The sequence below is a fragment of the Podarcis liolepis genome, assembly GCF_965112155.1.
Source record: "Podarcis liolepis genome assembly, chromosome: 7".
Taxonomy (NCBI): Eukaryota; Metazoa; Chordata; class Lepidosauria; order Squamata; family Lacertidae; genus Podarcis; species Podarcis liolepis.
Genome location: NC_139561.1, coordinates 78,637,264 through 78,656,110, shown reverse-complemented (window position 1 = coordinate 78,656,110; position 18,847 = coordinate 78,637,264). Strand labels below are relative to the sequence as shown.

The 18,847-nt window shown below is 41.9% G+C and overlaps 1 long non-coding RNA gene across 2 annotated transcripts in view; it reads right to left on the bottom strand.

Annotated features, from left to right (window-relative positions):
- Positions 1 to 411: 411 nt before the first annotated feature.
- The window catches only part of LOC310712541, a 58,675-nt gene continuing 40,239 nt past the window's right edge, over positions 412 to 18,847 (bottom strand). Inside the window, exon 6 of one of the 2 annotated variants that reach the window (XR_014528914.1) lies at positions 412 to 684. This is a non-coding gene — a long non-coding RNA (uncharacterized lncRNA). The other variant, XR_014528915.1, reaches the window with a different exon arrangement.

Here is an 18,847-nt window from a genome sequence, read left to right as displayed (position 1 = left end):
GTTTTGGCTTTAGAATGGGACAATTTGTCTTGAGGGTTCCTGACATCAAGGAGGAAGTTTCAGTCTATAGACCTTTCCAAACCATACAGATTTTTAGTTACTTGGAATTCCTGAGAACAGCCAGGTACAAGCTGCTAGTGAATTTTTAATTGAATATTCCTCAGAATCAAAGCTTCTGGAAACATTTGAATGGTGGGGGTGGGTGAGCCAAAGAAATCAGTCACTAGTTAAATCAGGAGGTAACTGGACAGAGAACTGAGATCTTTTATCTGATCTCTAGTTTCTTTACATATTTCAGATAATAGTGGTGTAATGGAAAAATGAGCCTTCTAGACTGAGCACATAACAATGCCAGAAAGTGTAATGCTTTTCTCTTCATTCAGCTTTCCTAGTGGAACTAGTTCCCCCTACTAAAGAAAAACCAAAACTAAAACCTGTGCCATTAGGGGAAAACTATTCATATCCCAGATTACAATTTTCAGTTTTCTTCTCGTTCTTGGCCTTCAGAAGTTAACATTCATTGTGCCATCACTGCATAGAAATTATTCACTTGAAAAGCCCCAATGCAAGAAACAGAATTTGTCTGCTTTATCAGTTTATTCAGATCACAGTTCAAATGGAAATCCCTGTGCCATATTTTCTCTAGCTACGTCTCCCAAATCTCAATTTCCTGCCCTCTTGCACCTGCCTCAGGCATCTTCAGCATCTCCAGAGATCTTCCACACCCTGCCGCTGGTAGCACAGTTTCCTCCCAAGTCCCACGAGGGGCACATCTACAGGCCAGAAGTATAGGACGATGGCTGGGCATCAACACATGTCGCTTGGGTGACATTGAACGACACCAAGCCATTCAGACTTCGCTTTACTCCTGTTGGGATTGTTGTTATGAAATTACAGAAATCTGGTGTTGCACATCCTTTGAAAGCAGCTGACACTTGATTTGAACCCACTAGAAAGAGAAGAATGTTAATATGAGTCTGGGTGGACTTAAGGACCCAGCACACTTGGGCAACCTGCAGGACCCTTTTACCCCTACCCCTCTTATGTTCCTTGAAAATTCACAAGATTTCAGGACCATTTCAGATTTCAGGCAGATTTCAGGACCATTGCACCTGAGAACAGCCCACTTCTGATGTCTTCCACAAGCCCTGCTTTCCCTTTCTTCCCTGTCTACTTGTACTCTGACCAGACCAAGGCTATTAGGTGAAGCCCACATTTGCGAATTTAGCCTCCAATTTAATTTCCCCCAAAGCCCACAATACAACATTCCTCCAAGGCATGTGGAAACTCAAAATGGGAATGACAGCTTTGTACATGTTTGCTTCCATGCGATCAGGAATTTCCCAGGATTGTCTGGGGGTGGGTCAACACCATGCCATTGACTGAGGAATGGGGCAAACAGTGTAAAGAAAACTTTAAATTCATCCCCTCAAAGAAAACACAGGTCCCCACCCCATCCTTTGCTTTTATCACATTTGGTCAGAAAAGGGTCAGGTAGCTGATGGCTGAGAGCTGCTTTCCCTCACCCCCCCCCCACCACCCTCTGCTGTTTGGCCGTTCTACTCACCTTGCTGCATGGTACCAGCAAATGTTATGCACTTAGTCCCTCTAATAGGGCAGTTATGGGTGTCGACGACCACACAATCATTTGCATTCCTCGTGAAACAGAATGGGCACTGCAGTGGCCCAAAACTCCCAGGTTGAACTGGCAAAATGAAATTTATGGTCAGCAGATGGATTCCATTTATTTTGATATGACTGGTCCATTCTGGCCCTTATTTTCGTACAAAGAGTTATCATTCCCCCCCCCCCGCCGCCGCCGCCAAGGTGTTCTAAAAGTGCCATCCAGCTGGGAAAATCTAATATAAATATTGTTGAGTGTTGCTCATGAGTATGGCTTCTGTATGTAACATATGCAGGGCTTTCTCAGAACATGCATCTTGGTGTCTACCTGCTTCTGCATGAGAGTGATCTGAATTGTGTGAAATGAGATTGACAATTCTGCCAGCCAGGACAAAAGCAGATTGGCATTGATCCTTACCAGCCTATGAGATGAAAGAAGGTTTCCCCACAGATTCTAGGATCCAGGCTTACTCTTTTGAATGATAGGCATTTATAGTGGTTTCAGGTTCAATCTTGGAGTGATCATTGTGATTATCACCATTAACAAGATCATTTGTTGGGAATGATGCTACTGGTTTGCTGTGGGCAACAGCCGCCCTGCCCCTAACAATGAAATGAAAATGCTACAACATTCAGTCAAATCTTAAATAGGATCTACTTTTGACATTTTAGAAGGGTTGTTGCTTCTTTCATTAAACTTCACAGAAAGTGACAATAGTAACACACCCAGTTATAAATAAAGTCACACTAATAAATATGTCAATTCCCCCCACCCTCATATATAAATTGATAAATGTGTGCACATCTCTTGATTTTCCCAGACATGCAAAAACTATAACTTGCTTTTGAGCTGGGAAACTTGATGACCAAATGGAAAAGCAGAAGATCCCCACATCGGATTTTACTTGCTTTTTGAGCTGCAAAATTTGATCACCAAATGGAAAAGCACAAGATCCCCACATAAGATTTTATGGGACTTGTGAAGAGGAGTCCAACTGCTTTCCAGAGACACTAGGAAGACAAACCTTTCACCCAGTTATATTTTGCCTCTGCAACAAAGTAAGCAAAACACAACACAAAGGAATACAGAGAAATAAAGAAACACAGCTCACATGACTCTATATGCAATTACATAGAACTTCTCAAAGACAAAATGTAAAAACAAGACATTTATACTCCACCAAGTGTCTGTTTCTTTAAATATGGCCTTTACATAATATATGCCAGGCACGTCCAACTCCCAAGAGACTGTGATCTACTCCCAGTATATAAAAAAAATGGCAGTGATCTACTTATTGTCGTTGGAGGGAGGAGGATTCCCCAGAGTTTTTTTTAAGGGAAGAGTGACCAGAGTTGGTGAGCATTTTTGCGGGACAACTGCAAAACCAAAATCATGTTCAAGTACAATACGGGATGTCTCAAAACCAAAGTTGCAGCCAAATGCACCTTCATTCAATCAAGATAATATACCGTATTTTTTGCTCTATAGGATGCACTTTCCCCCCTCCAAAAAGTAAGGGGAAATGTGTGTGCGTTGGCTTCAGTGATAGCAACGCGAAGCCTCCGAAGTGCAGAGGGAGCGCTCCCTCCACGCTCCGGAGGCTTCGCGTTGCTTTCGCTGAAGCCTGGAGAGCTGGCGGTGGGGGAAAGCAGCGCTTCCCCCCACCGCCAGCCCCACAAGCTCGGGAGACAGTGGTTGAGGCTTTTCCCCAAGGAGGGAGAAGGGACTGACTGGCCGTGTCAGTCCCTTCTCCCTCCTGGTCGAAAAACCCGCAGGAGCCGCGGGCTCCTTAAAGCAGGGAGAAGGTCTGGGCTGCGCACTTCTGTCCGCTTCTCCCCAAACTGTGGGCTTTTGCTGGAGGTGGGGGATTTCCTCCACCTCCCGCAAAAGCAGGGAGAAGGTCTGGGAGAAGTGCACAGGCTGTGAGCAGCCTGTCCGCTGCTCCCAGAGCTGGGGGGGGGGTGTCATATTTTTTCTCTTGATTTCCCCCTCTGAAAACTAGGTGCGTCCTATGGTCAGGTTCGCCCTATGCAGGGAAAAATACGGTAATCTCTAGAAATATACTTGTTGCTAAAATGTGTTCTCCCTAACAGAGAGCACGTGTTGCAGTGGGGGCCAGCAGGCCACCCACTGTTGCTGGCCAGACCTGTTTGGATGTCCACGGGCAGTGATTGGGCAATTTGAGTCTCTGGGGAAACTTTGATGTTGCCAATTTGGAGGTGGGAAGGATATATCAAGAACTTCTTGATATATCCTTTTCAGTGCAGTTTCAACAAGAACTCCAATTTGGAGGTGGGGTCAAAGGTTTTTAATACTGGGCACACAGCCTTCAGCGTCCTCTTGGGCTGCGTGTACCAGATCACCCGCCCACCCTCCCTGAATTGGGGTGTGTGTGTTTGCTTTGACCTTGCTATGCCTGTCATGGGGTCACCTGCTGTTGGGGCAGGGGCCTGGTAGGAATTTTGTGCATTTGGCTGATTGGCTGGTGCCATTTGGTTTTTGCCTACTGTGTAGCAAGTCGTCACAACTTGTAAGGTTTGCGGTTAGGCATTGGTTAAAATTGGTGGGTGGAGGGGTAAGTGCCTACCCCTCCAATGGTGGTGCTGCAAGGGAATTCCGTTAAAGGGGCTTGCCATCCTTTTCGTCCAAGTCCCTGGCATTGGGCTTGGGCCGTGCAAGCCCCGGGAGCATGCGGGTGAGAAGTGAGGGTCTGTTGCCCAGCTTCATTTCTCCCCAATATTGTTTTCCCTGACTGGCTTCCGCTGGAATCCAGAAGTCAGTTCTGTCCCTGGGGCAAGGACAGATAGTCGTAACCAATGCCTAAGCAACCACTCACATGTGTGTATTTAAATAAAGTTGTGGCCAAAATCATGCCAAAAAACCTTAAACAAAATTGATGTGTGAAGTGTGAGTTTATTTGGGGTGGCTTGGGGACCTTGACACACAAAGGATAATCCACACACTGGATGAAAGCAACCCATTTTCCAGTGAGTGTTGTAGCCTTACTCTCAATCGCTCAAACCACTCTGATAGAGCCTCAGCTGTGTGAAATCCCAAGTGGGACTCCGACGACAAGATCACCGGATGCAAATGTTTTGAATGTCTTCTTCCAGTCGCCCCACCAAGTTCAAGTAGGTAAGTCAGCTCCATACACATTCTGTAAGGGCTGAAGTATATTATGCATATATTATGGAAAGGCTATATTTAAAGGAGTGGGACGCAGTTGGCGCTGTGGGTTAAACCACAGAGCCTAGGACTTGCTGATCAGAAGGTCGCGGTTCAAATCCCCGCAATGAGGTGAGCTCCCGTTGCTCAGTCCCTGCTCCTGCCAACCTAGCCATTCAAAAGCACATCAAAGTGCAAGTAGATAAGTAGGTACTGATCCAGCGGGAAGGTAAACGGCGTTTCCATGTGCTGCTCTGGTTCGCCAGAAGTGGCTTAGTCATGCTGGCACAAGACCTGGAAGCTGTATGCCGGCTCCCTCGGCCAATAAAGCGAGATGAGCACCGCAACCCCAGAGTCGGTCACGACTGGACCTAATGGTCAGGGGTACCTTTACATTTATCTTTATATTTAAAAGAATTGACACTTGGTGGAATATAAATGTCTTATTATTACATTTTTTTTTTCTTTTGGAAGTTCTATATTTTGCCTCTGGGCAAGAATTGTTGATACAGAAAGTGTCCAAAATACAAGGGCCCTTACACTGAATAGGGTTTTCATTGCATAGGTCAGTATTGCAGCATTCAGCTTGCATTCGAAAGAATTGGAGGGTTCCTCCAGCAAAAGAAAAGATGCCTGGGATACAATCCTGAGTGTTAACGCAGTCACTGTAAGTAGGTCTGAGGATGTCTTCAGCAACTGTGAAGAAGAATTAGAGAGGAATATCAAGTCAATCATTTTTGCCCCAGATTTTGTACAGAGAACATTTGGAGGGGGAAAGTCCTGGTTAAGAGATGAATCACTAAATATGTCAGGTGCTCCCCTTGTAATATCATCATAGAACTCTCAAATCTTTCTGGAGAATTCTTCATCCCCATTAATAAAGTTGCAGTCCACATAATTCCTTCTGTAAGGAGAAGATGTTGAACGCAGGCAGGCTCTTCTGTATATTTTACAGAAGACTTTTGGGCTGAGTCACATGTGTATGGATTTTACTGTAATTCTTTGATTGCATAGAGCATGATAATTTCTGTGTGTGTGGAAGCCCTCCATTGAGAAGGGTTCTTTGTACATGGGTGCGGGGGGGGGGGGAGAAACCTTACTCACATATATCACTTTGTAGAGCAACTTCACGGCAAGTGTTTCCTGAACAATTACGTGCCTGTCGCAGGATACAAGTGTTGTTGTTCAGATATCGACATGTCATACATTGTAGTGATGCCCCTACAGAGAGAAAGGAAGCTCACAAAAGCTCAGTGTCATGATCATATGCCACAAGGCATCTCCATTTTGGTGACTCAAGGAAAAAAAGGTATAAAAAGACAATTCTTGGATGCCAAGGGAGAACCCCAGTAGCAACTTAAAATCACAAAACAGACAGCAAAATAAACCCTTAATATATAACTTTCTAAGTTCTTTCCAAAGTTCTCCTCTTTTAATTGCATAGAGAAAGACCACACATAATATCATAGGATTTTAAACTTGGAATGGACCCCACAGGACATCTGCTCCAATCCCCTATGATGCAGGAATCTCAACTAAGCATCCATGATGGATGGCCATCCAGCCTCTGCTTAAAATCCTCCAAGAAGGAGAGTCCATAACTTCCAGAGGGAGACCATTCCACAGTCAAACTGCTGTTGCTCTCAGAAAGTTATCCCTGATGTTTAGTTGGAATCTTCTTTCTTGTAACCTGAATCCATTAGCTTGGGTTCTAGATTCCCTGCAGTTGTGACTCTAAATAAGTAATTTGTTTACTCAAAATATTATGACTTCCTTGCATAAGTGTTTTGTGGACAGTCAAGCAATCTTCATAATGAGACGTTTCCTCTTGCATCTGTTGAAAGTATTTTTTAAAGTTCTGCCACATCTTGCTGAATCGACTTCAAGGCTTGAATCTGAGCCAGAATTTCCTTCAACAAGTTTGTATAAGAATCCTCCTCCGCCATTTTCCCTGGCTCGGCATATAATGACGCAGCTGGAATTAAGCTAGCTGATCTTTGCTTAGATCTCTACTCTTACCAGATTAATGAACTGTACAAATTGGATAAGAAAAATGGTTTTGCTTCTGAATTTCTAAGCTGGAGACAGAGTTGTTGGACACTAAAGGTAAAAAATTGTCTAAAATGTACAAGTTATTGTTGGAGTGGCATACAAAAGATGAATAAGTTAAATCTGTGATGATAGATTGGGCAAGAGATGTAGGACATAACAATCTTTGAGGATTGGGAAAGACTGTGGAAGAAAGGGGTTAAGTTCACTGCATGTACTGTGTTAAAGGAAAATATAATGAAAATGATGTACAGATGGTATTTGACTCCTGTTAAATTAGCAAAGATATCATAACTGTGACAATCTTTGTTGGAAATGTAAAGAAAAGGAAGGAACCTTTTACCACATGTGGTGGGCCTGCCCCAAGGTGAAAGACCTCTGGGAAAAGATTTATAATGAGGCCTTTCTTCTTGGAATAATTGGTCAGGAATTGCCCAAGAAAGATGTTAAATTATTTTTGTATGCCACAACTGCTGCTTGAATTTTACTAGCTAAAAAGTGGAAAACACAAGAATTACCAACAGTGGAAGAATGGCAGATGAAGATGATGGATTTTTCGGAGCTAGACGACGTAACCAGAAGAGTCCGTGACCAGAAGGAGGAGGAGAATCAGGAAGAATGAACAAAATTTAATGATTATTTAGTCAAATTTGTTAAGTTAAACTAATTGGAAATAGGTTGCAGGTATTAGATTGGCTTGAGATTTTATATAAGTTAGGTGTTGAATTAATATGTTTAATTTTGAATTGAAAAGCTATAAGGATGTTAAAGGATTAAGTTAAGTTTATAAGAACTCTGATTTGGAAAACCGTTAAAAGGATATACATTGAAATTCAACCAAGGGGAAGCGAGGAAGTCACTTAACAATGTTAATACTTATAATTTTAACAAGGTTATGATTTATGTTTGTTTGTTTGTTTGTCTGTTTATTTGTTTATAATTTTGTGCAAATCAATAAAAAAAATGGGGGGGGGGATAACATGCCACTGCAGTTCTGGAGCAATAGCTCATTAAAAGCAAAATAATATGTAATGAGAAGTTTTATTACCCCCCACCCCCTTGCCTGCATGCCCAATTTGCTCCCTAATGGAGCAATCCAAGCCCTAGCATAGCATGCTGGCAAGTGCAGCAGGTGGAGGTAGGGGGCCACAGCAGCCAAGAACAGGGTCCAATGGAGGCTGGGGCAGTTCAACCCCTCCATGACATCAGAGCACTCCATTTAGGGACTTTTCCTGGACAGGAAGGAGATCTTTGCAGCAGGGGGAGCCTGCTTGGCATCAACATTCCTAGATTGCACTCCTTTGGTGTAGAGATAACTATGATAGTGTTAGGGGACTTTGGTAACTTGTATGATTCACTTTCTCATCGCACCAAGATTCCCAGATTCTCCTGCTCTTCATCCCAATATCCATCTATTCAATACCCCATCCAGGAGCACATGATGTTCTTTACCTCCTTTCTCTAGCTCTACTGACCCCCTCCCTATTCTAGAGGAAGTTAATGGAGCACAGAATCTCTGGTTTCTACTCACCTACTGAAAACAAGCTCAAGAGGAGGCCTGTGCACAGAAGAATTCTCATGGTGTTGGGATAATCAAGAGCTAAGAAGGACTTCAAGAAGACCTGGTCCCAAAAAGGCAATGGATACAGCTATGAGCTTACAGAGGAATTTATAGTCAGGGATGGGAGCCTCAAGCAGCACTTGTGAATGACTGGTTTAATGAGACGTGGAAACTGGCAAAAATGGAGGCAGCATGTTTTCCCAGAGAGCCTCGGATGTGATCTTGGAACACAAAGCAATTTTGAAATTGCATGCAATCTTTTCCAGGAACACCATGAAATTTTGGCAAATGAGAATCCACGTTACCCCCAGTGTTCTTCACAGTGGATACGGGAAAGCATTTTCTCAAACATATTCACACGGGTCAGAGACCCCTCAAGTATCCTGATTTATTTGGGACATCACGGATTGGCAGAAGCTACCCCGGCTTCTGTTCCCAATCCCGAATGCCCCAATTTTGATCCCTTGCACTGGTCGCGCCAGGTGTTTTAGGGTTCCGCTGTGGTGCGAGTCCACAAACAAGACCAAAAAATGGAAGGAAAACTTACCTTGACCTCCTCTTGTGGCGGTTCATCTCCAACACCAGAGGAGGAGGTGAAGATAGCTGCGCTGCAACAGGAAACAGTCTGCGCTGCATCAGGAGGTGTAGTGTAGGCTGGCAGGCCTTCTGGTGGGCTGCACCAGGCCGCTCACATCTCAGGAGAAGTGGGCAGTTTGATGTGGCCTACCAGAAGTCCAGCCTGGAATCTGCTGCCTCCAGAAAAGAGGGTGGTTTGGTGCAGCCTGCTGGAAGGCTGTGCTGGCCTCCACTGCATGCTACACCAGACTCCACCACATCTCCCAACACTCCTGAGAAGGAGGAAGAGTGCTCAAAGGTAGGTGCAGTGCTTTTTTTCTGGGGGGACACAGGGGCACACATACTCCTAAACCTGTTGTGAATCTAAGTTTTGCCACATTGAGGAGCAGTATTTCAATATGAGTAGGAAATGAGAGTACCCCTAAACATTTTTAGGGGGAGCACTGGAGGAAGGTGCACGAGCAAAGAACGGGGTGGTGGTGGTTGTGGGCCCCGAATTGCCCTCCCAAAATGTTGGAAGGTATGGGGTCAATTTGTACATCACACAAGCTTCTCATCCAGGCAGTTTGGTATCTCTTGGACTTTACCCTTTCAGCCAAGCTACTTTGGATGGTCAATTCCAGAATTCATTTATTTTAAAAAATATTCTCCATTCTTAAGCAATAAGAGCTTTGCTATGGATGTTGGACTACCAGTCTTTTCAACATAGACCAGAACTCTGCAAATAGGAATTGTTGTGGCCACTCTAATTTTGTGTCCCAAGCAGGAGCAAATTTTGAAGAATATTGAAAAAACCATCCCACACAGTGCTCACTACAGGAGTCCCACAGGGAAGATCATAGTGTGTTTTTTAGTCTGTATCTATCTCTGTGGCAAAAGCTTTGTTATCTCTGGCCCACTCTTCAGAATCTTTTTTATTTTTTATTTTTTGCTGGAAATTGCTGGAAAAAGCTGAGGTGAAAGTAGCAGCCAGTCTAGCTTAATGCCACCATCCCTGTATTTAATAATAATAATATAATAATAATATATCTTTATTGTCATTGCCCCCTCTCGGGGACAACGAAATTACTTGGCTGCTCCATCCACCCAGGTAGGGCACTCCACACAAAATCAAAACAACTATAAAAACACTAATTAAAACAATACAGTATAATACAGCAAGGAAGATTAGATGACTTTCAAAGTCCAGGCTTCCCATTCAGGGCCGAGATCGCTTCTGCCAAATCATCCTTGGCATTTACTCTATGCATCCTTCCTCTATCTCAGTGATGGCAGGGGTGGAGGAAAGGGTGTGTGGTACAGGCGGGCTGCCCCAGGTGTCACCACTGAGGGGGGTCACTAAATGCTGTGTGACACTCACCGCGGGGCCTGCGGTGCACTCAAGCTATGTGTCTCTCCTGGGAGTGACATGGTGGCTTGGGCACCCACAGACTCCATGCTGCCCCAAACAGTCCATCTACCGCCTCCCCCTCAGCTGAAGGGGAGCTGGGTGGGAGGAGGCAGGCAGACTCCTCAGAGGCCCCGCAGAGCGTCCTGTCCCAGCTGAGTGATGGAGAAAGTTTTCATGTGTTTCATGTACACAAGGCTTCCTTTACAAATTCCTGAGCATATATATTTGAGCCATGAGATGGCCTTCTCTACATCTCTATGAAAGCCTCCAGTTTGGAGGCTTTTCAGAAGTTAATGAATATGGGTTAAACTTTGGTTCTTCTGTGTTTAGGTTAAGGGTGGGTTGTGCTGTTCCATATTTCATCTCGTTTCAGAACTCAAGGAGCCACCAAAATTAATGTTCTTTGGCTGCTGGTATTCGTGAGCTGCAGCAAACATGTACAAAGTGTCAAGAAAATTGTTCACCCACTTAGGGCCCTGGCTAAAAGCTGACAATTATTCTGAGGCAGCTGTTTCATCTAGGTTTTCTGTCTTTGAGGCCAGGGATGAGGCCTGAAAACTTGGAAGCAGTTTCATCTGTGAGAAAGTGTATATGTGAAAGTACCAGGACATTCTAATTTTGAAGCCTGATTGCTTGAGGAAACTCACCCCAGTTAATATGCTTATTATTACAAAGCAAGCCTATACTGGTGGTTTGGGGTCAATCTTTCCCACCATGCTGCTTTGCAACACCTGGGATGCTGTGACTTCCTTGCTTCAGATTTTAACTGATAAGGTCTCCATGTTCTGTGGAACTGCCTGGTTGCAAGGGACCCTGAGGGTCCTCTGGTCCAACTCTCCGCAATGCAGGGAACTCAACTAAATCATCCATGACAGATGCATAAGTCTGGTTTGTACATTTCCAGCTGGAAATTGTAACGAGTTTTATGGGCCATTTGGTCCCATTTTATACTGCAACATTTTCTTTCTGAATAATAACACTTCCTTTCAAATCGGTGTGCATTTATTTGGGTACAGCCTTGTTATTAAATCCAGTTCCTAACTTCTTGCTTGCTATGGAGCAAGATTGCAACTGTGAGGTTCAGAGAACAGAGATCCCCATTCTCTCCAAAATCGTACAATCTCCTGACCCAGTCTGATTGACAGAAGGAGTGGGGGGGGGTAGAGCTGGCAGGCTTGGGGTAGTAGACACAGCTGCAACACAAGAATCTAAGGACCTGTCCTTGACAGTGCAGTCCGTTCCAAAATGCTGAATCAATTAAGGCCCTACTAATCAAGAACAAGTGCCTTGGTTTTATTGGAACTTGGTGGGGGTCCAGCATAATCAGAAAGAGCACAGACTTTCTCTGCTCTCCCAGGGATATGGCTAAAAGACAGCTAATATTAGAGGGAACTTCTCAGCTGGAAAAACTAGAACGGGGTGTGAACAGGTGTCCAGAACATCAAGATGATGGTTGTCACCGTGTTCCAAATTTATTGAAGAAAATTGATTGAATTCTTTCCTGGGACACTGTACCAACCCATGTGCTCTACTCTTAGCCAACGTCAGCAAATTGCTGGGACAAAGGTAATGAGATGTTTGGCTGCCCGATTTCTTTATTTAATTAAGAAAAGAATGCAACAGTTCCCAAACTGTCATCTGCAAACCACTGCTGCTCCATAGGATTAATTCAGGTTATCTGTGGGGGTCTATGGAGAACTAGACTTGCAGCCAACAGCCTTTCAATGGGATTTGTCAATAGCACCCATGTCCACCCTTAACTGGAATCACCACCAGCAACACATTCTGAATATATTCCAAAGTACCTTCTGTAGAACAGGTTGGAGCATTCCCATAGAGCAGCCAATAATGTGTTTTCTGGGGCAAAATCATTACTTTTCACATGGCATGTCTACTGTGAAAAATTGTCCTATCAGATAGTTCCTTCATCCAGGATCAGTTTATGGCCTCGCTCAAATCCCACTGTCTTTATTAGCACTTGGCATGGGGGTCCAATCTTTCTATTGTTTCCTGAGGCCCTTGCCAAGAGTAAACTGGTGTTGGGAGACAATTATCAGCTGGCATAACTAGATGGGGTGGAGACCAGTGTCTGGAATATAGTGATGATGGTCATCAGCCTCTTTTACTGGTACTGTAAGCTCACTGCTATCATTTGATGAAATGCTTCTTCTGGAACACTGTTCCAACCTGCCTGTTTTATTGCTACCCAATTTCACCAGGTTGTTGGGAAGAGTTCCCTATACCTTTGGTCATCTGGTTACTTTTCATGATTAGGAAAAAAGGTGCAAACTACAAAAGGTGAAGGAAATATTTCTCTCTGTAACAGAGTAATAATGTTACAGCTTGTAACTGATTGCTCATCTGCGCCCATCAATCTGTGTGGGATATTGCTATATACCAGATTAAGACCTCATTCAGTCAGGATTTGATACACTTACAAGGGTGCTGATGTGGCATGTATTACTGAGACCTTGGTGGCTGATTTACAAAATACATTTAAAGGAAAAAACTGAAATATGAATTCTGTCGCTCCTTTAAGCCTATCAACTCAGACCATCTCACATGTGTTCATTGTTAATATGGACCCTCCTAGGCTATATATATATATATATATACACCACACACAGCAGTTAGAGTATGTTTCATGCATGCAATAGAGCAGCCATGATGGATTAAAATGGATGAAACTATGCCATATCTGTGTCTCTTCTGTAGAAGCTGTGTGGACCTTTGATCACATTTTTGCTGTTTTAGATATGACTAATGGAAACCTTAGCATCATGATAAGAGCAGTAGAAAAATATCTAGGCTACCAATGCAAAAGGGAAAACATAAGATGTTTTGGAAAAGCAGCAATGGAGTGTGCCAACATGCCCATGACACAGCAGGGATCACAGTTGTTTATTTCCCACCCCTTACTACGTGCATCCATCCATCTTGCAAGACAATGGAGTGCACCTACAGGGGTGAAGTCAAACCATTGCATTAGCAGCCGCAAAAGTGACACCTCTGGGGTGCAATCCTCAGCAGTGTGTATGGAGGTCCTGGGCTGCCCAGAGGATAAGGCACCTCTCTTGGCCTCACTGATGTAGTCCAAAAGAAAGCAGAGCAGCTGCAGATGTTGCTGGAAGGAGGTGTACAAGACATCATCTGAAAATCTTAAGAACTCCAGTCCAGATTTGTGTAGGGTTTACTCCTTAGCCTTTTCTTTTCCCAAAGATGTCCCACAAGACAGCAGAGGTTTAGGATCAGAGTTTTCCTTCTCCTAGATGGACTACCTACCCAGGTTGATGAGCCCCATCCACCCCTCACTTCCCTCTACAGCAAATCTGTGGACATTGTCACATGCAACAGTTGCGTGGCGATTCCCGCCTCCCACCAGTTGAAAGTAAATGAAGACGCAGGACACCGTTAATTTAGGTTAGTGGGCAAATAATGGCCACAACTTTATTGGTTACAGGTAAGAGCGGTATTGGTTTAGGCTTCGTCCTATCAGACTATCCGGCATGAGAACCAGAAAGGGTTAACACCAGCAGGGGGAGCCCCTGAGATGCACATCCCTAGGCACTCCCCGAGGATTCTAATTCTAAAAAAATAGGAGCCTTTGCAGTTCCAGATTTAAGAAGATATTATGAAGCTGCATGTTGGAGCTGGTTGAAAGAATGGATGTTTCTTTAAAATATGGAGATTTTGGAATTAGTAGGTTGGAACAGAATTTATGGATGGCATGACTATCTAACATATGGGAAAATACAGGTACACAAAATAATTTCGAACTATTTAGTGAGAAAGGCATCATTTGAAGTTTGGGATTCTGACTAAACATCAGGGGAGAAACTTTCCGATGCTAGGAACTTTTTGATTAGAATATTTGTGTGAGATAGTGTGGGGAAAATACGGAATAACAGATACAATCTTGCTTAAAATGTATATAGGAATTGCAGTGTAAGCGATAGAAGTCAATCAATGAAATTTTATTATTATTTTCATATTCTTCCAACTTTATTTTTTCTTCTTTTTATTTTCTTCTTTTCTGCTATTTTTTATATATGTGTGCTTATCTGAAATATATATGTATGTATTTGCAATATTTTGCTTATATTTTGTAATAATTATGTTAAATAAATTAAATAATAAAAAAACAAACAAGCCCTACTGAATTCAAGGAGTCTTCCTCCCAGAAAAGTAGAAGTAAGTTTAGTTGAACTCAGTGGGGCTTATGCATGCACAGATTCCACTTAGACTAATCTGAAATTAGTTGAAAATATGTTAACTATATTACAGAGGTACCTCTGGTTATAACCTTAATTCGTTCCGATTGTCTGTTCTTAACTTGAAACCGTTCTTAACCACTTTAACGAATGGGGCCTCCCGCTGCTGCTGCGCTGCCGCTGAACTATTTCTTTTCTCATCCTGAGGTAGAGTTCTTAACCCGAGGTACTAATTCCAGGTTAGGGGAGTCTGTAACCCCAAGTGTTTGTAACCCGTGGTGTTTGTAACCCAAGGTACCACTGTATATGGAAGTTTATTGTATTTTTTTTTTTAATTAAAGCGACTACTTCCTTACATTTTAAGGCCTTGCACCACCGCAGGGAGCCTTGTAAAGGCCCTCAGCTGCTTTGGGGGAGGTATGGCAGGACCCTCTGCAGCAGCAGGGAGGTCCAGCAAGGCCTCGATATATATCGAGATATTGTAATATTTAGCTGGTGATATATCATGATGTTGAAGACCAGATATCGCGGATATTAGGATATTTCCGTTCCACCTTAAAAGGGAGCAGGCTTTGTGAGTCACAGAGTCACAGAGTCTGCGCATGTCCTGTTCACAGGATGTTTTATGTTTGCTGTTCCTTTCGATTTCTCAGTCGGTCAGAGACGCTGACTCAGAACGGTCATGTTTTCCTTTGTTCTGTTTAACGCTAAATAAAGTCTGTAAATTATGCTCTTCTGCGGTGCAAGCTTTCTGGCTGTGTTTTCTGCTGATAAAGAGTGTGCACAAGCCCCGGAATGCAGCCTATCTATTTCTGAGGCTTCGTGTCGCTAATTGCTGGATCTGCGTGACTACGGGAGATCGATGAACGTCCGGCAGCCGGCTTGGGGCCATGATGGACTATATCTCCCTGGCAGTATTCCCAACACTATTACCCTCTTTTCCTTTACATTTCCAGCATGTTTCTGATGCAGATTTATCCTTCCTGGCCAGTTTACTAGGAGTCAAATACCAGCTGTATATCATTTTCATATAATGCTCTTTTAATGTATAACATGCTGTAAATTACAAATCTGTATTCGACCATTTTTCCCATGCTGCCATTTCTATATTATGACCTATATCCCATTGCTGATTTTCTAGTCCATTTTTTCTTTGCTATTCTAATGACAATTTATACATTTTGGAAATTACTTTTTCATTGCTCTCGCTAAGTTCTCTTTCAAATGGTGAGGACTGATTCATAAATCTATTCCTTTTATCTTTATAAATTTATTCCTTTTGCCATGAAATGGTATTGGCAATTATTTATTTCATTATTATACTTTTTCCACCAGGAGGATGGAGGCATTTTGACATCAGATGTAACTTAGGGCTGCCATATGTCTGGGAAATCTAGACATACCCCTTTTGGGGGAAAACCAGGCCATTCAGGTTTTGTTTTCATTTTCTAAACCAACAAAAGCTCAATAACTTAGCAGCTCAACAACTGTCCAGATTTTTCCTTCTAAAAATATGGCAACCCAATGGCCAGATAATGATTTTCAGTTTTCTTCTCTTTCTTGGCCTTCAAGAACTGACATTCATTGCACCATCATTGCATAGATATTATTCACTTGAAAAAAGCCAACACAAAACACAGTATTCAACTACTTTATCCATTTTATTCTCATCATGATTCAGAATAAATGTACAGAGGAAATGTGACACCTGTACCAAATGTTCTGTAACTAGAGCTCCCAACCCACAATTTCATGCCCTCTTGCGCCTGCCTCCTTGAAACACATTCACTCTGCAGCATCTTCAGAGATCTTCCAAGCCTTTAGAGATCTTGTAAGTCTCAGGATGGGAATTGATTTCTTCTATAACCTTTAAGGTCTGACCTTCATAATTAAGGGGCTCAATGCATGTTGCTTTGCTGACATTGAAATAGATCCAACCGTTAAGAATTTGCATCACATCTTTTGGGGCTGTTGTTACAAAATTGCAAAAATCTGGTGTTGCACATCCTTTGACATCAAGAAACTGTATCGTTTCATTCACTGAAAAGAGAGGAATGATAATATGAGTGAGGGTTGACTTTAGGACTCAGTACATTTGGCAGCTTGAAGGAACATTAAATCTACATGGTCCCCTTTACCCCACACCCTGATAGCTTCTCTGAAAATTCAGAAGATGCATTTTCACCCAAAAGAGTCACAATGAATGTCAAGGCCACACAAGAAAAGACGGTCCTGGATTTTGTGAAAAACGTTAAGTATTTGGGTGTGAATCTGTCTGGGAAAAATTTAAATTTATATAAAGATAATTATGAGAAATTATGGAATGAAATTAAGAGAGATTTAGAGATATAGTCAAACCTACAATTGTCATTAATGGGCCAGATTTCAGTGGTCAAGATGAATGTATTGCCAAACATGTTATTTCTGTTCCAAGCCCTCCCAATCATAGACAATGTGAAATGCTATAAAGAATGGTAGAAAGCTCTATCTAGATTTATCTGGCGGGGGGGGGGGACTTAGAATTAAATATTAATTAGGCCCTACTAATCAAAAGAAAGAGGGAGATTCTCCCTTCCAGATTTGAAAATCCAAAACTATGGTTATGAAGCAATGGGGGTTCTTAAATTATTATTTACAAAACCAGGGCTCGACTACAAAAATCTGGTTGTGTTTAGAATACTCTTGTGCGTAACATAAAAAATACAAAGTGAGACATTAAGGAAATCCAAAGGGAAAATATGAAAAACAGAGGATCTGACAAACGGATTATTAAAAACGCGTGAGGCAAACGGTGGAAGTCTTTTTTTTAAAAAAACAAACCACTTTAATTAAGGTAGATAATGACAAGACGAAATTATACAATTGAATATAGAAGGGAAATGGCTATGTATAGTGAATACTTATCTACTTTTAAAAATTTTCACCTATGATCTTTTTCTTTTACTTCTTTATTTTTTCTTTGTTCTTTTTTTTTGTTTTTTCTGATATCTTATCTTTCATTTCACTCCTTTATTGTGAATGGCATTTTATAGAGGTATAAATAACTGTAAATATGAAAAGAGACCAAGTATTCTCTAATTTTTTTTCCTTGGTTATATGTATTTTCTTTTTCTTTTGTATTTTCTTTTGTTGTAAATATGTATGTTTTCTAATTTGTACTTAATAAAAAATATTAAAGAAAAGAAAATCTACTTTGATGCAGCTGCATTCTGCTGGATTAAAGAATGGATACAATTAGAAGACACTGATGTTCTAGATTTAGAGGGATTTTATAATTTGTTTGGATTGCATGCATATTTATGGTATGATAAAGTAAAGGCCCATAATGCTTTTAAAAATCATGTAACTAGGAAATCTCTCTATAATGTATGGACAAAATATAAAGATCTCTAAGAAAGGAAGACACCCAGATGGCTTTCACCAGTGGAGGCGAAGGCCCAGAAAAAGTTAAACATGGATAGTAAATGGTTGAGATATTCAGATTTATTATTGGAGGATAAAGAAGGTTATAAACTAAAACCATTTGACCAAGTTAAAGAGAAGATAAATTGGTTACATTATCACCAGATTAATGAATTGTATAAATTAGATAAGAAAATGATTTTGCTTCAGAAAAATCTAAGTTGAAAATGGAGTTGTTGGATTCTAAAGTTAAAAATTTAACTAAAATGTATAATTTATTGTTGGAGTGGCATACAAAGGATGAACAAGTGAAATCAGTGATGATAGATTGGGCAAGAGATGTGGGACATAACATAATGTTTGAAGACTGGGAAAGACTGTGGAAGAAAGGGGTCAAGTTCACTGCATGTACAGTGCTAAAGGAAAATATAATGAAAATGATGTACAGATGGTATTTGACTCCAGTAAAATTAGCAAAGATTTACCATAACAGTGATAATCTATGTTGGAAATGTAAAGAAAAAGAGGGTACCTTCTATCATATGTGGTGGACCTGCCCCAAGGTGGGTGAAAGACTTCTGGGAGAAGATTTATGAATTGAAAAAAATGTTGAAATACACATTTATTAAGAAGCCAGAGGCCTTTCTTCTTGGAATAACAGGTTTGGAACTGCCCAAGAAAGATGCTAAATTATTTTTGTATGCCACAACTGCTGCTCAAATTTTACTGGCTAAGAATTGGAAAACACAAGAAGTGCCAACAGTGGAAGACTGGCAGATGAAGATGATGGACTTTTCGGAGCTAGCTGACCTGACTGGAAGAGTCTGCGACCAGAAGGAGGAGGAGTATCAGGAGAAATGGAGGAAATT